This window comes from Pleurodeles waltl, chromosome 6 (assembly GCF_031143425.1).
Source record: "Pleurodeles waltl isolate 20211129_DDA chromosome 6, aPleWal1.hap1.20221129, whole genome shotgun sequence".
Lineage (NCBI taxonomy): Eukaryota > Metazoa > Chordata > Amphibia > Caudata > Salamandridae > Pleurodeles > Pleurodeles waltl.
In genome coordinates this window covers 834,223,988-834,250,708 of record NC_090445.1, presented here as the reverse complement: position 1 = coordinate 834,250,708, position 26,721 = coordinate 834,223,988, and the positions used below count along the sequence as shown (strand labels likewise).

General features: G+C 46.7%; 1 protein-coding gene across 9 annotated transcripts in view; it reads right to left on the bottom strand.

Annotated features, from left to right (window-relative positions):
• LZTS2 (leucine zipper tumor suppressor 2) overlaps nucleotides 1–26,721 on the bottom strand; it is a 527,324-nt gene that overhangs the window by 378,934 nt on the left and 121,669 nt on the right. For 3 of the 9 annotated variants that reach the window (XM_069239522.1, XM_069239526.1, XM_069239529.1), the window contains 2 exons: nucleotides 20,982–21,305; nucleotides 15,651–16,100 (listed from right to left, as the gene is read on the bottom strand). The exons of 3 other annotated variants lie outside the window; for them this stretch is intronic. The gene's annotated coding sequence lies outside the window, so the exon portion shown is untranslated. Of the gene's footprint in view, nucleotides 1–15,650; nucleotides 16,101–19,391; nucleotides 20,659–20,981; nucleotides 21,327–26,721 lie in introns of all 9 variants that reach the window. 3 more of the 9 variants (XM_069239523.1, XM_069239527.1, XM_069239524.1) reach the window with 3 other exon arrangements.

Below are 26,721 nucleotides of genomic sequence, written 5' to 3'. Positions count from 1 at the left end.
GCTCCCAAGAGGCCCTGGGATAATCAGGAAGAGGATGTTTGTGCTCCCTAATTGAAGATGTGGAAAGGGAGATTGGAGAGAGGTCCTTTCCTCCAAATTAAGATGGCAGCAAATGTATGGTTTAGCTTCTTATTCCTCTTCTATATAAGGAGTATTCTGCCACTTCCATATGCCTCAATGCTTCAAAAGTTTATTTTCATTATGTGCTACGCTCCCCAGCTTTTTCCCAGGATTTTCCCTTGATTTCTGCTCCAGTCCATGTGCTACAGGCCTGTGCTCCTCCTCTTTACCTCCAGTCCTAAGCTCCAGTTCTTTTGCTTCCGTTCTTCTGCCCCTATCCTCCTGCAATCCCTCCAGCTGTGTTGTCCTATAACTGTTTTTTTCCTCCCTGGGGCTCATTTTTGTGGGCACTCGCTGCCCGACACTTCCTAGCATCAGCAGCATCGTGGCTACTGGAAGGGGTTGCCCACACCTCCTGCAGTCCCATACTTGGAAGTTGAGCCAAGAGAGGAGTCTTCATAGTCCTCATTCTGACAGTACTAAATCGCAAAACAACATGCAGATGTTTTACACAATTGACAAGGCAGGCAAAGCCACAGCTGTAGGGCCATAGCTAATATATTACTCTAAGCTGTTTGGCATTACTAAAGCTAGGAAGCTAGTTTCTCAATGTAAACTGCATACACATAGTCTTTGCTGGTTGGATGGAACGCGCTGTTAACTCACTGGAGCCTCTTGCATGGTGTGAGCTGCAGAGGGGAGGGGGAATTCCCATAAACGTAATTTAGCACCTTATGATCAAGGAAGATTTCTGTGAGGAAACCCATGGAATTACGAATTTCAGCAACACTTTAACAGCGTTGCAGTGAAAACATCAATCAACGTTCCCCTTCGAATTTAGTAAAAAGAAGAGTAAATGCAACGATACAAACAAGCCAAACATTCCAAAATGCATTAAGAGGATTAGTTGTTATAAATTTATAAAACAAAAGACCCACAGAAACGACGAGAAGATATTTATGGACGAACTTTACAGTTGGTAATTTCCCATTTGATGTATGTGGCATACACTGCTGCTATGCTGTATTGGTTGTTGATTTTCTTTACTTCCTTCATTAAACAATGCTTGAAAAAAACACCACAGAAAACAAACTGGGTCAAGCAGCCATTGGAACTGAAGGGAAAAGGGTAAGTTAGGTAAGCCTAAATGGCATCCAAGCCAGTTGGAGTTGACAATTCCACACCATGTTTCCATGTAGAGGGCATGCAGTGGGAAACTGCTTAACATTCTCCCACCATCCATTCCTGCTCCAATGGGAGGAATCCAGCCCAAACTGCCAAGCCACGTTCCTCTCTCAAGCAGAACACAACCAATCCAAGACCGGTTTCACCGTGACTGGGGCTTGGCGGTCGGGTGCAGCTGAGTTCCAGTGGCACAGTAAGCAAGGGACCCAAGTCCGGGCATACGCTTAGCCACTTAGGGTGTAACATCAAACGCACTAAAGGTGAAGAGACGAATGCTTGCAATTTGTCTACTGTTCGTCATCCCTCAAAAAGCATTTCAACCAATCATAGTAACACCCATCCTCACATTCTTTTTAACCCCCAAAAACACACACACATAGATCAGCACCATCACATTGGAAAGGCAAGGGCTAAATGTGCCTTTGAACACCCTACTTGCCCATGGCGCTTCCTTAATTTTTAGTTTGGATTTTTGATATTGTTTTTTTTTTCTCGCTTCTCGGACAGCTCTTGCCTGCGCTTACCCAGTGGCGTAAGGTAAAATGATGGGGCTCCACTGCAGGCTGTGAAAAGGGTACCCGAGACTCCCATCTCTAACAGCTATTCATTGGTCTTGGGCAGAATGGAGGCCCCTGCAGTGCTGGGGGCCTCCCTGCGCCGCAGGTGCTGCAAGGGCCTGTATTACACCCCAGTGCGGACCAGGTGCCTAGAGGAGGGGAAGGACTTGTAGGATTTTCTCTTTTTTACCATTAGTTAGTCAGCATTTAATGCCGGTTGCTTAAGGAGGAACCTACAAACACTGTCAATGTGTTTTAAAGTAACTGCCACGTTGTTCAGATTTGCCTTTTGATGCAAAAAGCACGCATGAGATTTTAAGAAAATGTTTATTTTGTGATGCAATAAGAAATATTTCCCTCGGCTACCAAACAAACCTAACAGGAATCAAGCTGAAAACAGGGTCACGATGCAACTTGTGGAACTACAGAGTTGTTAAACAAGAAGTGTATTTTGATGGTAATTGCTGAAGCGTCTAGAAATGAAGTCTAGAATGGAGGGGCAAACACATTTTGAATAATGAACTTTCTGTGGCTTTTATGTGACATGATATTCTCTTACAACTACCGTATCCGTATCCCGCAAATGGGAAATTGAATATATCAGTCTTTGAATCCATCTGCTCAGTAGGGCATCTGGCCATTTACTGATCACAATAATGCAGCCACTGATGCATGAAGGGGCAAAAGAAAGGATGACATATGTGAACGAACGAAAGAGGCAAAGGGGAAAACAACCTATTTTGGGGACTCTACCCATCCATTTAGGTACAATACGGCTCATTGTAAATATGGTCTTTATTTGCAAATAGCCTAATATCACTCAATGCATTACTAAGTAAGGTAAAAAAAATACAGCCTTTGTCTTCCAAAATGTTCCCATTTTGAGACTGCCCAGGAAAGAGGACCACATGTAGGGAGGGCCACAGAAAAACGGGAAAAATCACAGAACAAAATAAGAGTGAATATGACTGGAGTTTACTAGCTTGGCCTCCGACACCATCCCCCAGGCATCGACCAGGTATTTCACAGCATTCATGACAGCGAAGCACAACAGGTTCATTTTAATCTAAATCACACACCATGTAGCCCCGACTTAACCAGACCTTTGTACAGATGCAGCTGCCCAGAGAAAGTGGATTCTCAGCTATGTAGAATATCCTTCATGCTCCTGCAGCTCGCTGAAGGTAGAGACCACTGGAGAAGTGCATCACTCCTTCAGAAGAACCTATGAGAAAGGGTTAGCCCGTCAGCGACCTCATGGAAGCTGAACACCCAGCCACCTACCAGCATCATCACGTTTCTGACCTCCGCACAGCCAGTTTACGCCTTAACCTCGGTGGCAAGAAGCCACCCTGTCACCTTGCCTCAGGACACCTCATCCTGACAGCACCTGTCTCTCGCTAAGGTCTGTCTGAATTCAAGTGAGGCAGCTAAGGGGTTGAGGGATGTGGCCATCCTGCTCTTGTAAGGCTAGAGAGCTAGCCAGCAGTGAGTTGTTTATTGACTGCCTGCCACATTGGAGCTGCTAATCGTAACATAGGATTTGCACACTCCTCTAGATGTACTAAAACAAAAGACCACCGTATGGGATATATCATAGTTCGGTCAACCTACAACCAAATGATCCCTGTTCTTCCACTAACTTCGGGGGAAATTAAATCAGAATTCAAGTCTGTGCACTGTACTAGTGACGCGACTGAGCGTTTGGCCTAATTTCCTGAATCATATGAAAGATACCATGGCCATTAGGTTAGGAACAATTATTGAAAACATCGCTAATATTATTCCAAACAGTCACCCAAATTCTGATCTTGACGGGGATGTGTACATCCCATTAAAGACACACTAAAACTAATTGCATCATTTTTATGTCTACTGACTAATTAAAAGTTCATTGAGCCAACAAAAGCAGCATGCTGCACTAGACAAACTCAGGTTAGACAGGGAGCAAGGTGGAATACCAAAAGATACGTTTTCTTCTACCAGGTAACATTTCTGTCAGCCAAAAATGCTTGGCGGCTGTGGAATGCAATGTTCTCTTTTGACCCCCCAAAATGGCTAGCTTTAGAGGTAGATCTCTTTCACCAGTCTGGCCCTTTATTTATACTTCTGAGTGGCCCAATAAGAAGAAGCAGTCTATGGAAATTCCTACCAGACAAGTCTGATGCGTTTATGAAAACTGTTAAAGCCAAAATCAGATTTAGAACCCCAGTATCGAATAACAATAAAATCAAAATTAGCACCTTTGCTCTGAATTGGATGAAGTGGATGTTAAAACCTGTTTGAGAATGAACATCCTTTATCCTTCACCTACATACAGGATACGTCAGGCCTTTCCAAAATTGAGTTCTAAAATCTTGAAACTTACGTGCCTAATCAAAAATACTATTAAAACAGATGACATCTTGTATAATCAAGTCACTATGCCCCTTTATAACTAGAGACCACACAACATCTTACATTTACAGAATTATTATCAGACATTCTGTATCACGACTCAATAAGGCAATGATGGACTGGTTACAGGATGACATTGGGAAGATTCAAGTGGAGCACTCGTACACGGTGCATGAAACTAGTAAAATAAGATCATTCTGGAATGAGATTGTGAAACAACTGGGTAACATCTTCAGTTTCCACATCAATATAAAACCAGAGAAGGTTGGTCCGCGAGTGTTCGGAGCAAAATGGACATCCTCCTTCTTGATTTTCTATAGGTCATACTGCATGATTGTGCTATGCTTCCAGAAGAGATTCCAATGCATGTGGCAATACACCTTACAATTAATGGAGAAAAACTAGAACACATTTTATCTTTATTTACAACTTCACAAATTTCATGAATGAATTTGAGTAAATCAGTAGGCTAACATCTTCTTAGACACTATTCCTTTCTATGGATTAACATCAATAAGAGATCTTAGTGTGCAGTTGAGTGTAAATAGAGTTCCATGGAAGCTTGTGTATATTATAGAGATTTTTATAGTAAGCTCGAGTGGACACCCATAGCAAGCTTATGTTGATGCATATTTTCAAAATCTGTGAACCATAAAGCAAAAAAGATGAGTGAACTGCTCAAACTGATCCAGCTAAATTCTGAATTTCTTTTCCTTCAACATAGCTCTCCCCTCAGTGGGGCACGCCATTCAGAGCTCTCCAGTCAACTCAGGGAAACAGACACAAGGAAATTAAGGACCACCATGCCACCTATCCACATTATTCCAAGATCAAGTGAGTACATATCAAAGCAGTTTCAGTGCCATGCAATGGCCCAAACCTCACTAAATGACTTACCAACCAGAAACTCAAGGCCAACATTCAAGGGGAGGTATGATTAAACAGCCCTTTCACTTCCAGATCTTCACTGCAGAGCTCAACAAACAAAGCTGCAGGTCACCAACGATTGTCCCCACTATGGAGCAAAGCACTCACTTGAAATACATGTGATCAAGGTGGAGAAATGTGCTATGTTATGGGTGGCAGTTCACTGGTTCCATCCTGATGTAGGTGCTCTCCTTCTTGAGTCAAGCTTTACTGAGTAGAGTTCTGCCCTACGGGTTTCCAAGTAGAAACCCCAAGGAACAAACAGGCCACAGTGATTCTTGAAAATCTATATTCTCTACATCTCATTAATCTTCTCCCTTACCCATTCAGCAGGTCAAATTGTTGAATCTGGTTTTCTCTTTCAACATCAACTCAGCAGAGAAAGTCAATATATCAAAATTATCAATGGATCACTTGTTGCACAGATTAATCACTTATCCCAAAGCAATATTCCTGCATAATCACTGCAAACCAACTTGGACACAGGAGAAAGGCTTATTCAGCCTGAGTCCACAACGTTTTCAAAATCTTCTCAACATTTTTGAAACACAGCCAATAAACGAGTTCTTCATAATTTTCTGTACTCTTGATGTATTGGCAACTCTATAGGTTAAAGAAACAAAACCGCTGGTAAAACTACGAACAAGTGGCTCTGTCCAACCAAAAAGAAAAGATCAGAAAATGTAAAACGAACTAAAAAAAAAAATCAAGATGCCCCTGACAAGGAGATCTTTAAAGCCTACATAAGGGAAGAAAACACAGTAACCCAGAAGGCAAAGAAGGATTACTTTGTAACCCTAATTAATTAGGCCCAGCAACAAAGTAGGATACTGTATTGGACGTATCCAAGATGAAGGCATTAATGAAGGTCTTTGTAATGTTGGATAAACAGTGAAAATCTAATGGCATTCAAAAATCTAATTCTTAAGGTTTGGTCTGACATCAAAGAAAGTCTGGAGACTTCAACTTAATACCCAATAAAACATTTAAAAATGCATTCTTTGCTATCACACTTCACTGTAGTGAGTCTTGAAAAAGTGAGCAAGGCACACCATAAGCTGAAACCCTGAGAGACTAGAAAATGCCATTTGAGACCTGACGTACTTTTAAAATAAAGGACCACTTTCTGAAGCTTATCCTAGGGATGGCATGCTGTAAAACTGCCCCACTCCAGGAAGGACTACCTCCAGCACTATAAACAGTTAATAATATGCCTCCTGCTAAGGAAACCACAACTTGCTTATTAATAAAATGATGGAGACTGAGGTAACCCACTAACTACAGGAATTTACAGGTAAGCAATAGGCAAACAGGTTTCATACTATGGTGGAAAACTGAATACAAGATAACCAAATCAAATCAAAATCAAATCATTAGCATTTATAAAGCGCGCTACTCTCCCGTGCGGGTCTCAAGGCGCTAGGGACAAAGGGGGTGGTTATCGCTGCTCGAACAGCCAGGTCTTTAGGAGTCTCCGGAAAGCGGAGTGGTCCTGGGTGGTCCTGAGGCTGGTGGGGAGGGAGTTCCAGGTCTTGGCCGCCAGGAAGGAGAAAGATCTCCCACCCGCCGTGGAGCGTCGGATGCGAGGGACGGCGGCGAGTGCGAGGCCAGAGGAGCGGAGGGGGCGGGTGGGAACGTAGAAGTTGAGGCGTCTGTTGAGGTATTCCGGTCCCTTGTCGTGGAGGGCTTTGTGTGCGTGGGTGAGAAGTCGGAAGGTGATCCTTTTGCTGACTGGGAGCCAATGCAGGTGTCTCAGGTGTGCGGAGATGTGGCTGTTGCGGGGTACGTCGAGGATGAGGCGGGCTGAGGCGTTTTGAATGCGTTGCAGGCGATTTTGGAGTTTGCCGGTGGTCCCAGCGTAGAGGGTGTTGCCGTAGTCCAGGCGGCTCGTGACGAGGGCGTGGGTCACGGTTTTTCTGGTGTCGGCGGGGATCCAGCGGAAGATCTTGCGGAGCATGCAGAGGGTGAGGAAGCAGGCGGAGGACACGGCGTTGACTTGCTTGGTCATGGTGAGAAGGGGGTCCAAGATGAAGCCGAGGTTGCGGGCGTGGTCTGCGGGGGTCGGTGCGGTGCTGAGGGCCGTGGGCCACCAGGAGTCGTCCCAGGCGGACGGGGTGTTGCCGAGGATGAGGACTTCAGTTTTTTCAGAGTTCAGCTTTAGGCGGCTGAGCCTCATCCAATCTGCGACGTCCTTCATACCCTCTTGTAGGTTGGTCTTGGCGCTGGCGGGGTCCTTGGTGAGGGAGAGTATAAGTTGGGTGTCGTCGGCGTAGGAGGTGATGATGATGTCGTGCTTGCGTACGATGTTAGCGAGGGGGCTCATGTAGACATTGAAGAGTGTCGGGCTGAGTGATGAGCCTTGAGGTACGCCGCAGATGATCTCAGTGGGTTCTGAGCTAAACGGAGGGAGGTAGACTCTTTGGGAGCGGTTTACGAGGAAGGAGGCGATCCAGTCCAGGGCCTGGTCTTGGATCCCGGTGGAGCGGAGGCGGGTGATTAGGGTGCGGTGACAGACGGTGTCAAAGGCAGCCGAGAGGTCGAGAAGAATGAGGGCGACTGTTTCACCGTTGTCCATCAGGGTTCTGATGTCGTCTGTGACTGAGATGAGGGCGGTTTCAGTGCTGTGGTTGGTTCGGAATCCGGTCTGTGAGGGGTCGAGCAGGTTGTTGTCTTCCAGGAAGGTGGTCAGCTGTTTGTTGACGGTCTTCTCTATTACTTTGGCTGGGAAAGGCAGAAGGGAGATGGGGCGGAAGTTTTTCAGGTCGCTCGGGTCAGCCGTAGGTTTCTTTAGTAGGGCGTTGACTTCGGCGTGTTTCCAGCATTCGGGGAAGGTAGCAGAAGAAAAAGAAGAGTTGATGACGGTCTGGAGGTGCGGGGCGATGATGTTGTCGGCTTTGTTAAAGATGAAGTGCGGGCAGGGGTCCGAAGGGGCGCCGGAGTGGATAGAGTTCATGATGGATTTGGTTTCTTCCGTGCTGATGTGGGTCCAGTTGTTGAGGGTGATGGTCGAGGATGTGGGTTCGGTGGTGTTAGGTTGGGTCTGGTGTCCGAAGCTGTCGTGGAGGTCGCTGATCTTGCGATGGAAGAAAGTGGCGAGGGATTCGCATAGATCCTGTGAGGGCGTGACGGCGTTGGCGTTGGCGCTGGGGTTGGAGAACTCCTTGACGATGCTGAAGAGTTCTCTGCTGTTGTGGCTGTTTTTGTCCAGTCTGTCGGTGAAAAAATTCCTTTTGGCAGTGCGGATCAGGTGGTGGTGTTTGCGGGTAGCGTTCTTGAGGGCGGTCATGTTGTCAGCGGTGCGGTCCTTGCGCCAGGCTTTCTCAAGTGCGCGACAAGTTTTCTTTGATTCTTTGAGGGTGTCAGAGAACCAGAGGGGTTTCTTGGTGTTGTTCTGTCGCTGCGAGCGTTTGAGGGGAGCAAGGTTGTCTGCGCAGTTGGAGATCCAGTTTGTGAGGTTGAGGGCTGCGACGTTGGGGTCGGTGGTGAGGGTGGGTTGGTTGGCGGCGAGTGCGGCGAAGAGTTGCTCTTCAGGGATCTTGTTCCACTGTCGGCGAGGGATGGGTTGAGTGCGGAGGTGGCGGGTCTCGCGTCGGAATGTGAAGTGGACGCAGCTGTGGTCGGTCCAATGAAGGGCGGAGGCGTGGCTGAAGAAGACGTGTTTGCTGGCGGAGAAGATAGGGTCGAGTGTGTGTCCGGCGATGTGGGTGGCAGTGTTCACCAGTTGTTTGAGGCCGAGGTTGGCGAGGTTGTCGAGCAGGGTGGTGGTGTTGGGGTCGTTGTTTTGTTCCAGATGGAAGTTGAGGTCGCCTAGGAGGATGTAGTCCGGTGAGGCGAGGGCATGCGGGGAGATGAAGTCGGCGATGGTGTCGCTGAAAGGGGCGCGAGGTCCGGGAGGACGGTAGACGAGGGATCCTCTGAGGGTGGTCCTCGGGTCGGTGCGAATCTGAAAATGCAGGTGTTCAGCGGCAAGAGGGGAGTCTTCAGTGGAGGTGGTGACGCTGATGGAGTCTTTGAAGACGATGGCGATACCTCCTCCTACTTGGTTGGTGCGGTCTTTCCTGGAGATCTTGTAGCCTTCGGGGATGGCGGTGGCGATGTCTGGAGCAGAGGAGGCGTTCATCCAGGTCTCCGTGATGAAGGCGACGTCCGGTGCTGTGGAGTCTAGGAGGTCCCAGAGTTCAACGGCATGTTTGTGAACGGAGCGAGCGTTGACTAGGATGCACTTGAGGTGGTTGATGGCGCGTGGGCTTGTGGTCGTAGTTGTTGCGTGGTGGAAGATGCGTTTGCAGGAGTTGCAGGCGAAGGGTCCATGGGTGCGTTTGGGGTGAGCTTGGAAGCAGGTGTTGGAGCGTCCTGGGTTGAGGGCATGGAGGGTGGTGGGGTCATAGCGGATCATCGGGGCTTGGGAGCGCTGGGGACCAGGGGTCATGGCGCTGGGCGCGGGCCAGGCGCGGACGGGCGCAGACGGGCGCAGACGGGCGCAGACGGGCGCAGACGGGCGCAGACGGGCTTGCCTCCGGCGCGCCAGCGGCGCACCCGCTGCGCAGTTGCGCAGCGGCCGCCATATGAGGTAGGAGGGGGGGGAGGGGTCAGCTGGGGGCGAATGGGAGCTGGGGGGCGGGGGCGTGCAGGAGGTCGCGGCGGGAAAGCGCGAGGGAGGGGGGGACAGGTAGAGTGAGAAGAGCTGGGGGAGGGGGGTTTAAGGGTGGAGGGGGGAGAGTGTTAGGAGGTTTAGGAGATTAGGGAGAAAGATAGGTGTAGGGTTGTGAAGATAGGGGGGGGGGTTGTAGAGGTGGGTGAGGGTGAGAGGTAGAGTGAGGGGATAGGAAGATAGGTAATAGAGGGGGTGGCGGGAGGGGGGAGAGATAGAGAAATAGTTAGAGAGAAAAGGTAGATAGAGAAATCGATAGATAGGGAAAAAGATAGAGAGATAGGAAGATAGGAGGAGGTGGAGAGTGAGGGAGTTGGATAGTGGGATAGAGAGATGGAGAGATAGCTAGATAGGAGGAGTGAGGGAGGTAGAAAGTGAACGGGTTAGATAGGGGAGATAGAGGGGGGGATGCGAGTGGGGGAGGGGGATGAGGCAGGAGCAGGAGGGCAGGCGCGGGGAGAAGAGGACGGAGGAGGCAGAAGAGCCGAAGGCAGAAGACAAGAAGAACAGAAGAACAGAAGAACAGAAGAACAGAAGAACAGAAGAACAGAAGAACAGAAGAACAGAAGAGCAGAAGACCGGAAGGACTGAAGACCGGAAGAGCAGAAGACACACAGAAGAACACAGAAGAACAGAGAGGAGTACAGAAGAACAGAGAAGAATACAGAAGAACACAGAGGAAGACAGAAGAGGACAGAGGAAGATAGAAGAACAGAGAAGAATACAGAAGAACACAGAGGGAGACAGAAGAACACCGAGGAAGACAGAAAAACACCGAGGAAGACAGAAAAACACCGAGGAAGACAGAAAAACACCGAGGAAGACAGAAAAACACCGAGGAAGACAGAAAAACACCGAGGAAGACAGAAGAAGACAGAGGAAGACAGAAGAACACGGAGGGAGATACAAAAAACGAAGAAACAGAGTGCAGAATACCATAGCAGAAGATGAGGAAGAAGAGAAGAGAAGAGGAGAGAAGACGGGGAGAACAGAAGAAGAATACAGACGAGGAGCGAGGAGGAGGAACAGAGAAGAAGGAAAGAGGAAAAGAAGCAGGAGCAGGAGAGAGGGTGAGTAGCGCGGGGCAGAACGAGGGGCTGGGAGGTGGGGGGTACTTACTGTGGGGTGGGTCTCAGGAACTCAGGAACCTGGAGGAGCTGCAGCGGCAGGGGGAGCGACCTACCCTTGGGTCAAGGGTCGCTACCACTGTCGCGCAGCGGCCGCCATATGAGGTAGGAGGGGGGGGAGGGGTCAGCTGGGGGCGAATGGGAGCTGGGGGGCGGGGGCGTGCAGGAGGTCGCGGCGGGAAAGCGCGAGGGAGGGGGGGGACAGGTAGAGTGAGAAGAGCTGGGGGAGGGGGGTTTAAGGGTGGAGGGGGGAGAGTGTTAGGAGGTTTAGGAGATTAGGGAGAAAGATAGGTGTAGGGTTGTGAAGATAGGGGAGGGGGGGTTGTAGAGGTGGGTGAGGGTGAGAGGTAGAGTGAGGGGATAGGAAGATAGGTAATAGAGGGGGTGGCGGGAGGGCCAACATCAGGAAAGACTTGCTCTCCTCACTCGATGCAAGACGACCAGAAATCCAAATCCTGATTCATTATTCCACAGGATAGTGTGAGCCATGAGTACAGCAGGATATAAAACAATACTGGAGTGCCTGGAAAATTGACACTGGATCACCAGTATAGCTCTTTTGATGCCAATTGTTTCTGCTAATCAAAGCAAGCGAATCCGAATAGGCTCCACGTTTCCAACAGTGAACCCAATCTCATGCTTGGTCCCACAGGGCTATTCTCAGTTTGAGGTTGCTTTACAAATCTACATGAGAACACTGGCCCAGATGATTGCACGGCACTTAGTTCATTCAAATTGTGCAGAGATGATATGCCTAGCTTGGAAATTCCTGTAAACTAACACTTTCAACATCTATGTTCTTTCATTCCCTTTGAGTTCAGTAAGTCAAACTTATGAAAGGGGCCATAAAAGAGAAAGCCATCTCTATGGTGTTCATGAAGGATACCATTGTAAGATCATCACGGAAAATTCATGCCCATAAGCCATCAATGCTCATGGCAAGAGGAAGGGCTAGCTAGAGGTGCACTGCCACTAAACTCCAGAGACAGCACAGATCCAGCTAGTACTCCTGAATGTCAGACAATAGCAAGCCATATCCAAAGCGGTTCACCTCCTGATGACTTTATGTACCCACACACTCATATTGAGATTAATCAAGCTGGTACACAAGGTGGTAGTTAAAAAAAAAAAAAAGGGGTCCACATCCGGGATTATGCATTGTTCCCAAGGGTGTAAGACCTAATGAAGCAAGAGGCTGATGGTTGTATCATGTGACAGTCTTTAGGGAAGGCTAGCCAAGATACCAGTGCCCATGCTATAAGCGGATCTCTGTATTACTCTGAGGGAAAAGCTCGGTCTGGACTTCTGATGTACTCCTGAAGGATTTTGGGCATGGACCCTGGTGGACAACTAAACTTGTTGCTTAAGGCAGTGATCCTTAAGTTAGACAAGACAATGGTACTCATGGGATCACTCGTGAAATCAAGACAGGCAATGTGAATCCCCTTTACATGGCTGTACATTTTAATATCATCCTGAATCTCTTGGTATCTTCCATGGAGGAATAATATATCTGGTGGCCACCTGTGAAGAAATTAATTTGCACCCTCAAAAATTATCAGAACAGTAACAGAGTAGGGGACAAAATATGAAGTATGACTCTGCCAGGCCCTGCTAGTAGTACACTGCCCAATCCTCGGGGACCCTCCTGATACATAGTGCAACTAATGTTTAATTTTTCCAATCCTTAATGGTTGCCAGCCACCATTATCTTGTGGAAGTCATCTAATAGAATGAAAATGGTCACCCAAGCCTCTAATGCAGGGACAAAAAGTCAACCATTTGTCAAGGAGACATGATGCCAATTTAGTACCACAAAATGATTGGTAAGTTTAAAATACCTTTGAACCTCAACCAATGCAATCAAGACCCTGGCGACCACCAATTAGGTTAAGTCTACATCACTAGAAATGTGTCAGCTTTCACAATGTTCCTATTGACCTTGTTATGCAAAGCTGCAGAACCTACTTGAAATGGATATGGACGAATAGGGGGAAGATTCACAGCCAGATGAGACAGGACAATCCCAACAGGCTCATGACCAGTGGTATGACGCAACCTCATATTAGTGCTCCACGCCCTATGTGATACTGAAGATGACTCCTCAGCAATCAGGGTCATAGGTCATGTCATACAGCACTCAGTCCTGCTGCTTCTACAGTCATCTGAAGATTATGTAGTGTGTCCAGTGGGAAGTAACATTATCCCATTTTCCAAATGTAGTTACCAGACCAGTTATGTTAGTGACTGTTGTATTTCTCAGGCTTTGGAGGGATATCCCGTTCTATCCCAGACTGGGCTCACAGCTACCTAGGTACGCAAGCATGCAAACGTGGAGGCAGCACAAAGGGCTACCCGATAGACACTTAATGAAAGAAGACTATCTCCCCCTTTTGAGAGCAGACAGAGCTGCAGTTACCATGCCATCTAACAATGGCCAGGAGACAAACGATACGCATGAAGCATGCTCAAAATGCACGAGAACAGGCATAGAATGCATAATAGCACTGAAGGATGCTTCTTAAATAGGTCTGCACAAGGTAATATAGCCCAGCTTGCTGAGTTATGAAGGTCTCGAGCTTTGATTTGTATGACTTGTTCCGTCTGTAGTCTGTCATAATGTTATGCAATCGTACACGCGCAGCAATGTAGTGGGGTATGTCGTTCATAGTGGGCCATTCTCATAGTGTGTTGCAGGAAGACGTGTGTTAAAAAGAAGAAAAGGCAACCAAGTTCTTTCATTCCTGAAATTGAGGCACACATTTAGAGAGTCATAGATTCAAATGTCACGCCAATAAAAAGTGAACTGCTCAAGCTATCAGGCAGATTCCTGTCGAAGCTTAACACCCTTTTTAGTTTCCAGAATTATCCCAAATAGGACTGTCCTTCAAGTGTTTTTATCCTCGAGCCCACTGCACTCCTTCCAAAACAGGACAAGCTCCCCCTGGGTGCACGCGATGCCCCAAGGCTGGCTTTCATGCTGTAAACACTAAGATGTGGGTATTAAGTGTCTCCAGTGGATCTTTATGTTTAAACGTATCCCTCTAACCAAGAGTCGCCTCCGTCGTCATCATCCATGTCCAAAAAATTAGCCCCTCTTCTTCAACTTATAAGAATTAACACTTAACTAGCCCTCATTGTTTACTTGGAAACCACTAAACTGAACTTTAAAAAAAATATATATATTGGGTGAACTTCTCTCTTACATCCTGAGCTGCCCTCCTCTACAAAGTCCGTTTATATCCTCTCAATTCCTGTTGATCCTCACCTACAGAAAGCAGTGCCTCACGTCCCCAGGAAGGCCTGCGGATCCCACTGCTCTCTTATGAATCGGCATATAAGATAAAATGCACACAATCAATTGCAAAAGCCAGGAGGTTTCACCTTTGCAACCTATTAATTTTGCTAGTGCTTTTTGCTAATGCTACACAGCATCAGAAAAAAGAATCTGTTGCTGAAGCTGCGCAGCATTGGCAATACAAACAAGCATTTACAATGCAACGGGTCTCGCGTTTGCTCATGTTAGAGCTGATCGCGTTGTAAACTCCTAACCCGACTTTTCACCTATCGGGCAAAAGTGCATTTATGTACTTAACCCGAAAAAGTGAAATCAACTATGTAAAGCGCTCGACTTCTGCCAAGCAAGATCGCGCTCGTAAATTAGAGAAAAAGAATTCCACGAGCCCGATGGAAAACAGCGAGCCTCGCATGTTTTCTGTACTTGGTCGCTGCGCTCGAGGAGGGCTAGCCACCGGAAAAGGCATGACGTATGCGTGCCTTCGACTAATGAAAGCAAGCAGATTTTATTAGGCAAGCCCACGAACCAATAAAAAACACTGACGTGAAGTTGACGGGGCTCTGAGCCCTTTTCTAAATACTTAAGCGTCTCGCTGCGATACGCATGCGCGAGCAACGCAGGCTCGACCCTAAAAAAGAATGAAAAAATAGTGCGATCACGTACAAGTGTGTATGCACGAAATGAGTCATCGTGATACTATGGCGGCCCAGCTTGATTAAAACGTGTGCATACTCCACCGTGCATACTCCACCTTGCATAGGCTTCCACAAAGCATGAAGTGGCCGCCATTTTATTTGTTTTTATTTACCATTCCAAGATTGCGGACGTTACTTGTGGCGGTAAAAAAGAAAAATTAAAATGTGTGTGACAGTGCTTACTTAAAATCACTAAAGAGTTGTATCACCAAGCACAGGTGATCCCTCTGGATACACTGGTAGAGTCACTTACGAACAGACACTCCACACAGTTCACTGTAGCAACGTTTTCTTTATTGTACTCTTATTTTGACATAAATCGATGAGGGTGTTACGTCACAACCCTTCTTCCTGCTTCTAATCAGTCTTTTCTCTCTGTGTCCTTTTTTTTTCCTACGTTGCCACTCATCATCATCTGGGTTGCTCTCGGTGGGCAGTGGACCTCGGAGAGGAACAAACAAGGGCTCAGGTAAGAGGTAAGTCCGAGTTATTCTGGGAAGGGGAGAGAGGGGGTTTTGTTGTGTGCCCAGTCGTGAGGGGAGGGTCCCGGGTAGTCTCACCAACGACTTCTGTGCAATATGTGACAATCGTAGCACCACGCTGTTCCTAACCCCAAAGGCCCTATATAGCGTTTTGCTCAGAATAAGTGAAAAATAGTGCTCCCCATGTTCGGTCCCACGTAGGCCCCAACAGCCACATGCACCCCCCTTTTCACCTTTATTTGGCCCAATGCTCCCTCAGTCGGGACTGTACCTGGGAAAGCCACGTTCCAAATGGAACGTGGCGGGAAGGTGAGTCCTGCTGCTCTCGTCGTCGCTCCTCGCCTTTGCTCGGGGTGGTCTCAGGTGGTCTCGTCACAGCTCTGGTCCAGTCGGCGTCCATCACTCTTCTCTCCGCTCCTTCAGCTCTGACCCCTCCTGGTGTTCCTGACATCCTTTTGGGTACGTCCGTTACCTGGAAGTTGTTGCTCCATCCACAAACTGCTGACAGCTCTTCCGGTGTCCCCCTGGGGCACTCTGTAGTTTCTAATGTGAAACTTGGAGCTGCTGCAGAATCAGGGTTAGCAGACATCTCTTCTGGCCTCGCAATCACTTCCCTGGAGCAGTGCCCCCCTTCCAGGTATGGCCCATCGGGCCACAAGGACAGCAGCTCTCGTGAGAGGAAATCAGCAGTGGTCTGGCACCGACCCCGGAGATGGTAGGTCTGGAAAGAGAAAGGTTGCAGCGCTAAAAACCAATGCAGAATCCACGGGTTAGTGTCTTTATGCCATGAAAAACAAGTCAAAGGAGCGTGGTGAGTTAGTAGAATAAAGGACGTCCCAGGAGATAATACTGAAGTGACTGAATGGCCCACTTGATGCACAAACATTCCTTCTCTATACTGGGGTTGTTGGTTTCCCGGGGGTAACAGCTTACGGCTGATGTAGACTACTGCGTGAAAGTAGTTAGTTGTATCTGGTTGAGAAGGGAAAACACCCAAACCAGGATTTGAAGCATTCATCTTAAGGGCAAAAGGTTTGGAAAAATCAGGACATTTCAACACAGGATCTGTATATAAAGCGGACTTGAGCCAGTCAAAGCAATCGCGCTGCTGTGAGTTTAGGTCTGGTAATTTGTTGGGACGCAGGCTCTTTAGGAGTTCAGTTAATGGGGCTGCTCCTTCTGAAAAGTTCAGAATAAATGCCTGTAGTTGCCGGCTAAACCCAGGAATTACCTTATGTCCCATTTAGTTGTAGGGTATGCAGGGCTGGAAAAATGCACTCAAATTGACTTATTTGATAAGGTCAAGCTATTTTTAATACTTACTCTTCTGGGGAGTTGACACTGAACAGGTGTTCTGTTCAGTTGAAAAGTGGAGGGGCAATAAAAGATGCCTTTAAATCTTGTTCTTATGTCACATTTACACTGTGTTCACAGACAGAGGTCAAAAGTCAGTTTTTCTTACAATTAATTTTACTTCTGACTGCAGAGTTCTAGGACTTTGTAAGGTGAATTGTGTGACCTGCTGCTTAGAACCCAAAATAAAAGGATATAGGGTGTCAGGTTGTTCCAATCACACAACATTTAAATGACTAAGTCAACTGTGCAAAGATTTCAAAATATATCTCAGTAGTTGTGAAAGCCCCTTTTTTATATTTCTGTGTGATGAAAAAATATTTTAACAGGATGAAACAAATCAGAATACTTTACATGTTGTTGTGCAAAGGATATGTTTTCTGAAACTCAATTTTCACAGATTGTTAATACACTATATAGTTGTATCAGTAAAGCTGTAAGTTAGTGGAGAGTTGTTTGGACATTTCTTGGAAAGTTACTGTGTGTAGATGACAATATGTTACCACATCATGGTTTAGTAATACATTTATTAAAAGTGAGTGTTTAAACAAACTGAGAAACACTCCTGCGCTGATGGCAATGTTAAAAGAAGTCCTAGCTTATGTGGGCTAGACCTCATGGGTATGTGGGCTAGATTCTTGTGATGCATGCAGCAAACTTTAGTCTACTTAATCAAACAAGAGGGTTTTTTGTACTGCATAAATGCTGAGCTCACATATTTGAAGGTGCAATCATATGTGAGAGTTAAGAAAAAGTCTACTCTAAACTATTTGCCTAGGATCACACAATTGGGAGAAAACTTCTTGATTTCAATGGATGAGATCTTCTATCTGTCTTACTTGCTGCTTAGTTAGTTTTTCCTCTATAAAAGGTGTCTGTTCGACTCTTGTCTTTCCTTGAGGGGGTTAAGTGATTTCAAGTGGTTGTACATCTGTTATCAGGAGGGCGGCTTGGAATGTGTTCGGGAATTCATCTGCCTCCTCCCATTCTTTCACAGAATAATATGGTAAATATGTCCCTTTCCACAGGTATGCGGAACAGCCAGCTTATATGTAACAGGGGTGATCTGGGTTACCAAAACATAAAGGCCCTGCCATTTCTCTAGAAGTTTATTGCCAGAGGAAGGAATGAGAATTAGTGCCTTACTCCCTAATCATAATTGCCTCACTCTGCTTCTCTGATCATACACCCCTTTTTGCTTCTCTTGTGCTCTTTCCATCTGCTGTCTGACTTCTTCCCATAAGATGTGTACCCTCTCTTTGAGGTTAGGAGTGTACTCAAGGGCCCCTTTTCCCTGGTCCTCTTCCGCTTCCCATTGCTCTGCTGCCATGTCGAGGAATGTTCTAGGCTGCCTACTATATATCTATTCAAAAGGACTGTGTATCATAGAGGATTGGATATGTGTTCAGATGGTATACAGGACTAAAGGCAGTTTTTTACCCCAATCGCGTCCAGTGTCGGAGAAATACTTTTTTAGTATTGTTTTGATGGTTCTATTATACCACTCAACGAGACTGTCCATCTGGGGGAGGTATACTGAAGTTCTTAGATGTTTTCTGGCCAGTAGTTGACATTTCTGGGCCATGAGACCTGACATAAAAGGGGTGCCTTGATCGGTCAGGAGTTCTTTGGGAAAACGCTCTCGAGAGAAGTACTCGATCATCGCTTGGGCTACCATCCTTGTTGTCATGATGGTCAATAGTATAGCTTCCGGGTACCTGGTGGCATAATCAACAAGGACTCGTATGTATTTGTAGCCCCAGATGAGGCCACCAAGAGACCAACTAGGTCCATCCCCACCCAGGAGAATGGTATTTCAATTATGGTTATGGGCCTTGAAAGGGCTTTCTCGACCTGAGGTGTATTAATTAGCTGGCACCGTGGACATGTAACACAGAACCTACGCATGTCCGAGAAGACCCCTGCTCTGTAAAACCTTCTTAAGAGATATTCTTCTGTCTTCTCCTGACCATAGTGCCCGTCCCGATCTGACTATGGGCTAGATGAAGAACCTGTGTTTGATATGGGAGAGGAACCACTAATTGTGTGCTTGTTTCACAGTTACATTTGACGTTGCGGTATAGTAGACCCCTTTTAACCGTAAAAAAAGAATCCTACCTGTCCAGGCTCTTCGGGAACCACCTGGGCCCACGCATGTAGTAATGTTGGGTATTCCCTTTGACTAGCTCGGAAACTTCCAGGGCTTCCCTTGTCATTGGTCACAGCGGAAAATAATGGGATTTCGTTAGTAAGGGTTGGGGGTAGGAACTGTTTCTTATTCTCTTTTCTCCCTACGACTCATTTTTCTTTTCTCCCTACCTTCCTCAATAGGAAACGTTATAAAAGGGTCTTCTTCTAACCATGTTTGAGCAACCTCAGTGGGGCCAGTGGACTCCAGCAGATGGGAAAAATTCCAATAATCAGTACCTATGATCATTTCACCTATTATGTGGAGATCTCCACCACCCTTAGCGTTTTCTTATAACCTCTACAAGCAACCCCCCACATCTGCGACAGGGTATGTCTTGGTCTCTTTGCGTACACACGTAATCATTATACTTCCTCCCTCTTTCCATTGGTGGGACAATACCAGTCCAGCTCTCATTATGGAGTGTCTACAGCCGGAATCCACCAAAACCCTTGTCCGCTAGTTATTTACCTCCATGCCCTTGAGATATTTCTGGTAGCCACCACTGGAATACAGAACTCTTCCCCGGGAGAGGCCCACTTCCTTGGGCTCTGGAGTTTGTACCTTTTGGGGACAATTCCGAGCTATATGCCCCCATTCACCACACTGGAAGCACTGGGGGCCTTGCTCTAACTCCTTTCCTAGAGGTCGAGGCACGGTGCAGACTTCTTGGGAGGCTTTAGGAAGGGGTTTGGGAGGGTAAGTAGACTTACAGCCCAGAGCAGGTTGTAGGACTCCCCTTGTCTGTGACCCCCTAAAATCAAGCGCTCTGTGGTAGGCGCAGGCTAAATCTATGGCTAGGGGGACAGTGACATCTGGATGTTGTCGGATCCAGTTCCGGGTGGGCCCCGGGAGTGCCTCTAAAAACTGTTCCAACAGTATCTTATTCATGATCTCCTCCTTTGTGGATATGTGGGGTGTCAGCCACCGGATCCCCAAGTCCTGTATCCGGAAGAATAGTGCCCGAGGGTTGTCATGGGCCTTCCACTTTTCTTTCCGGAACTTAATTCTATAGTGCTCACTATCATATCTGAGGATTTTCTTTTTCTCTCCTGAATATGGAGTGTCACCCCCCAGGTTTGCTTCTTGATACACGGTTTGAAACTCCCCGGTAAGCTGGCTCCATCTTTCTTGAGGCCAGGTGACCAAAGTGGTGACCTGTTCAAAATTAGTGAAGAATGCATCGGAGTCCTCCCCCACTTGATACTGCTGGGGTAATGCATCCGGCACGCTAAGGTGGACCTTGGCGCTGGTGATGGTTTCTGTCAGTTTTTGAATGGCTGTTTCGTACACTAGTTGATTGTGGGCTATGATCGTGGCTTGTGATTTTAAGGCGTTTTGAAGGTTCTCTCTGTCCTGTTGGGCCACTTTGGCCTGGTCCTCCATCACCAACTGCAAATGCTGTTGTCCCTCTGCCAGCTGCTTAATGATGTTGTCAAGTGTAACTGTGGATTCCATCCTTGCCATGTGTGCTTGCTCTGGATCCCACTTTTGACACCACTGTCACAGGGCACTGGTGATCCCTCTGGATATGCTGATGGAGTCACTTATGAACAGACATATTACACAGCTCACTGTAGCAACGTTTCCTTTATTGTACTGTTATTTTGGCATAAAGTGATGAGGGTGTTATATCATAACCCTTCTTCTTGCTTCTAACCAGTCTTTTCTCTCTGTCTCCTTTTTTTTCTAGGTTGCTGCTCGTCGTCGTCTGCGTCACTTTCGGTAGGCAGTGGACCTTGGAGTGGAACAAACAAGGGCTCAGGTAAGAGGCAAGTCCAAGTTATTCTGATAAGGGGAAGGAGGTTTTTTTTGTGTGTGTGTATCTAGTTGTGAGGGGAGGGACCCGGGTAGCGTCACAAACGACTTATGTGCAACACACGTGAGAATCATAGCAACACCCTGTTCCTGGCCCCAAAGGCCTTGTACAGCGTTTTGCTCAGAATAAGTGACAATTAGTGCTCCCTGTGTTCGGCCCCACATGAGCCCCAGCAGCCACATGCACCCCCCTCCCCCTTTTCACCCTTATTTGGCCCAACGCCCCCTCAGTCGGGATCGTACCTGGGAAAGTCACGTTCCTCCTGGAATGTGGCAGGAAGGTGTGTCCTGCTGCTCTCGTTGTCGCTCCTCGCCTTTGCTTGTGGTGGTCTCAGGCAGTTCAGTCTGTGTCTATCACGGTCTTCTCTGCTCCTTCGGTTCAGACCCCTCCTGGTGTCCCAGCCATCCTTTTGGGTATCTACGTGACCTGGAAGTTGTTGCTCTGTACACGAACCGCTGACAGCACTTCTGGTGTCCCCCTGGGCACTATGTAGGTTCCACTGCAACCCTCGGTGTTGCTGGAGTGTCAGGGTAGCAGACGTCTCTTCTGGCAGCACAATCGCTTACCTGGGACAAATGGAAAAAAAGCTATGTTCCAGGAGAGGGACAAACACAAGAAGAGGAACAAAAGCCATCAAGTAAGAAGCAAGCAAATGAAAGTAACAAGCAAGCCAACCAATGGTACGAATAGGCTGGTCCACAAGACGTTACAACTGCTTGTAGGCAAGACCTAAAAATCACAACCTGCCCTCTGAATATGATACATGAATTAGCTTCACAATGAACAACAGCTTTTGAAATTAGAATTTAAAAAAAAAGTCAAGCAAGAAAAGCATGATCTGCTAGACTGCCCAAATGACTTGCTTGGACCCTGAAGCTGTGTTGCCACAGTTGCACACTAAACACGTATTTTCAGAGCAGTGCTGTTCACTTAGATTCCTCTCTCCTGTGACTGCTAAGATAGTACATGGGCAAAGCAGATCGACCAGGCACAGACTTGCCTGGCACACAGAGAACAATGCAGTATATGATAAGTAGAAGGCGTGAGAAAATACTTTCAGCACTCACCAAGCTATGTTTTGGAAGAGGCTTAGAGTTCCTCCACCCACAGACAATCCCTCCAATATTTGGCATGTGACAGGTTTGTTTCTGTTGATCATGGCTCCACTCAAAGAAACACAGAACAGGTGTTCTGTATCATGCCAGTATTACATCACCAGGATGCCCTCTTTTGGAGGCAGAATCTCTGTTACCTGACCAACAAATTATAAGTGCCCTGCCCGCACCTCTTTCCTCTGAGATTCCTGTTTGAAAACGGCCATCACTGCGCGACAAAATACTAATGTGTTGCTCCAAAACAAATTTCCTGTGTTAGATGCATGATTTGAGTGTTTGGCATAAAATAATGCAAATAAATAAATTCACACAGCATGCAGCTGGATAATATGTTGCTACGATAGACTAGACCGACCTAACCTCCCCTTGGGTTCTTGACACCCAACTGATTAAGAGACATGGGTTCTAGCACAGTATCAACGTTTAAACTTCATATGTAAGTTCCTCATAGACATGACACACCAAAGGGCGGTACAATGCATTGAAGCCAATGCAAAGGGGGTGCTATTAGAGGTGCAGCAGGAGCAGTGGCATTGGACCCACTGAACACTGCTGTGCTAAACTACCCAAACAGCAATCAACGAGCGCATTTTCCTTGCTTGCACCAGTAGGGCTTATGGTATTAAACCAGTACGAAACAAACTGAACCTTGCAATAGGATTTAAAAGCTTCCACACCCAAACTTGTCATTAACAGTCATTTAAACAGCTTTTCCCCCAGCTTTTGGCTTGGAAGATTCAAAGGAAATAAGCCTTGGCCGAGACAATAGGTTTCATCTTTGTGGACTTTTGGCTTTGCCATTGTTTTTTGTCAAGCTGCACAGCACCTTCGATGCTGTACTGCATGACTAAAAGGAAAAATCACCCTCAAAAGCCTCTGGCACTGCCACCCACCTCTTTTTGAGGATGTGTGGACCACGCATGCCTTCAAAATAATGGGAGCACTTTTTTCCTTTTGTTGTTGCGGAGCTTGATTGCTAATTAAAAAGAAATTGAAATATGCAAAAGCGTTGTTTATAAGTACTTATTATAGGTTTTAACCATGCAGTACTTCACAGACCAGGTAAGTGTTGTTTTAAATATTATTTTTTATGTTGCTTAAAAAAAAGGTGTAAAGGTGCAGGTAGAAGTAAGGTTTACAACAGAGAAGAGGTAAAGGGAGATCCAGTTAATTTTAGGGTCGGGAGAGAGGTACGGGAAGTAAGGGTCATTTTAAGATTTAGGAGTGGGTGCAGGTAAAGGAACGTGAGGCTGATTTTAGGGTTTAGGAGTGAGAACAGGTAAAGGGAGGTAAGTGTCATTTTAGGATTAGAGGTTAGGAGTTATAAAACAAAGGGGGGAGATTGGGTGGGTCACTCAAAAAATAAATTTTCCAAAAACAATAATATATATACACACACGTATGTATATATATGAATATTAACATATATATATATATATATATATATATATATATATACACACACACACACATATACTTTGGTGCTGTTTGACAAATCTTCACAAAACTTTAAAAAAAAATAATAATGTTTTAACCTCAGCTCCTAACTGGAAAGTTTCAGGGCGATCTGTGAAGCGGGAGCTGAGAATAAGGGAGGGGGGGAAGGGGGCAAAACATGTTTCCACCATTCATTTTTCTGCAGGAAATTTAGACCAAGCTAAAGCCCAAATCGCTGAATGGATTTACACCAAATTTGGCAGAAAGCTAGATGTTTGTCCAGAAAGATAGCTTTATGTGATTGGTGTAAATCCTTTAAGCAGTTTCTGAGCAATTAACGCTCAAAAACTTTGTATATTTCACACTGTGGAGGATCCACAGGGCCAACAGACCTCATGCAGAGCTCTGACTGGCTGCCATCACATCAACAATGATATGGCAGCAACCACCCCAACACTGGTTTGAGCAGTTTCGTGAAGCACCAGGGTGCCGACGACAGTCTGAATGGGAGAGATTTGAATTTGAATATTTGTTGCCACCATATAAACTGTAGAAACCGGCTGTGTGGGGGAAAGATCAGGACTGTGAGGTATGCGTCCTTGAGGTCCAACCGTTCATCCAATTCCCTTTAGGAAGGAGATCCCTGAGCATGCGGGTTCCCCCCATCTTGAAGTGCCTGTAGACCACCCAATCGTTGAATGCCTGTAAGCTTATGACCGGATGGTTCCTTTGTCTTTTTTCGCTACAAGAAAGATATTGCTCAGGAGATTCCTGGGTGGAGTACTCACCGGTCATTGGCCCTTTTCACTAGAAGCCCCTGCGCTTCTGTATCTATCAGTGCCATGTCTGTTGCAGAGAAGAAAAAAATTTGGTTTTGGTGGTGCCCCTTGTAACGCGGTTCCCCAGAACTCTATATGGGTAACACCCAGGTATCGGAGGTGAAGTCCATCCATCTGTGCGCATACCTCCTCAACCTCCCGCCACTGTTCAAGGGGAAACAGGGGTAATGCTTACTCTTAGGTCTTCTAAGGGTGTTTGCCCTGCCACGGGTGCTTCAGTTGGGTCTGCTCGTACCTCTTCCCCAGTTGGGGAAGAATGTTCCTTGTCGGCCATCCAGCCAACCATTGTTTCTCTTGGTGTAGCCTCCTCCGGGGACTTGCAGGTTGGGACGGCTGGAGGAGTGACGCTACCTCTTCCGCCCCGCCAAAAACCTTTCTGGGGAAAATCTTTTTAAACGTTATCAAGTGCTGAAAAGGTTGCTACAAATTTCCCCAATTCTTTCACAAAGGGATCGCCAAACAGGTGTCCCTGGGCGACCATCCATGCTTACGAATTGGAGAGGTCCCAGAGGTTAGGGTCAATTTTTATGAGTAGGGAGTGGCACCTCTCTGCTGAGATGGCGCAATTGACATTACCCAGGAGGCAAACTGCCCTCTGGGCCCATCCTGCCACTATGTCCGTGGCCAGGGTCTGCTTGTGTGCTTCGCCTGTTCGACCAACTGAATAATCTGTGTCAGGGGTTCCAACACATCTAAAAGTTTATCTTGGCAGGTCTTAAAGGAGTGGTCAATACCCTTTTAAGGGTCCATAGTATACTTCCCGAAGAAAGTGCACAGTTTAGGATTAATATCCGGCGTAGCCACCACTTTGCCCTCCAGAGTAGGCCGAGGGCATTTGGCCCTTAGTCTGGCTTGAACATCCTGGTCCAGAGTTTGTCAGATCTTGCTGGTCACATATTCCACAACTTTTTGGTCCGGTTGCCACTCGGAAGACATGGGGTGATAAATACCCTCTGGGTCGAACATGTCCGAGGTGGACGTGTCCCCTTCGTCAGGGTCTGGCGTGGCCGTAGCCAGTCACCATGGATGACCAGAGTCACGGTCCTCATCAGAAGATCTCTCTCCATCTGTGTCTCCCTCTCCCTGTATGGGTAACCCTTCTTCAGGGTCAGATACGGGGCTGATCTTGTCACCAGTCTCTTCAGGCCATATGTCCCCGGGTAACGGTGCCTGCTTTAATGTGCACGCAATCTTATGGAAGATGATGATGGTGAGATGATAAAAGCCATCCAGGTGCTCCACGTCATGTTTGCGCAATTTCTTGAGAGCCACTGATCTACTGCCACTAGGGCCTACCCCCATATCCCCAAACATGCCTGCCCCATAGTTACCTGGGCTGTTAACTTGGCCACACTCTCCTGCAAAGGGGCCAGTACCATAGCACTGGCCTGAGATAAGAGTGCATCCACTTCTGGTGGAAGACGGCGTTGAGAGAGGCCCTCATCCGTAGGCATGTTGAGTGAATATCTGTGGTTCTGCAGGGACTGCATCAATAGAGGGTGTGAGCACACAGATGTAGGGAAAGGGAAATATTTTCAGGTCAAAACGCCCTGTAGTTAATGTGGGCAGCCCCAACAGTGCTCTGACCAGCCTAGAAGAATTTGCTCCTGAATAAAAAAATAACCACTAATGCGGTAACGAGGCCAGGCCCACTGGTGGGCCTTCACTTACTGCTAATGCAGTGTCTTACAGAGGTTGGAAGGGGTTGAAGGAGTTCTGCTTGTGAACAGAGCTCCTTTCCCTTATCGCATAGCGAAACCGATCTTACGCTACTCGGTAACTCAATACGCTTCGCTGTGCGCGATCCGGGCCACAAAAGTGGCGTAAAAGAGCACCCTCTGGTGGACTCGATACGTAATCAAGAAACAAATCTGCACTCGGGATGCAGCCTGCTGCGTGCAATCGTTTCGCAATACTACACCAAGCCAGCTAAATATGAATAAAGGCAGAATAAAGCATATCATAATAACTCAAAACCTTAATCGGTATAGTCAGATAAGGTTAATAGGGACTTAACTGACGCTCTGAGCAGTGAAGAAAGAGGAAGGACTCGGAGATCGGGGAATATATATGGACAATCAGACTGTTGTTAGATTGGGCAGTGGTTACCATGGATACAGTGTTATGAACCATGGGATATTGCAGTGTTCTGGTTTTTTCTTTTGTTGAAGTTTGAACTGGCTGTTTAATAAATAGTGAAGAAAGAAATGCATGGTCTACGCGTCTGGTCCCTACATAAAATATCAGACTTTATTCTCATATGGCTGAGAAATATAGTGTGAACGTACAGAAAATATGCTCTCATTTTCGCATCTGGAGCACCCTCCATTACCTCTATGGGAAAATCATTAGAAAACAGTTTTCTCTCACTCAAACAGGATTCATGAATTCCCAGCAAGGTAAAATCACATTAGAACACCCCACAATTCCTAATATTAATATAGTATCATCAAAAAATTATTTATATAGTAACTAAAATTTGGTATCACTCTTTATACGTTCTCCTTTCTGTGACCCTCAATAGCTGGCATTCACTACAAAGCATTTCAATGGGGTGCTATCGTATATTGGTCCCAAGATGGCTGCCATCA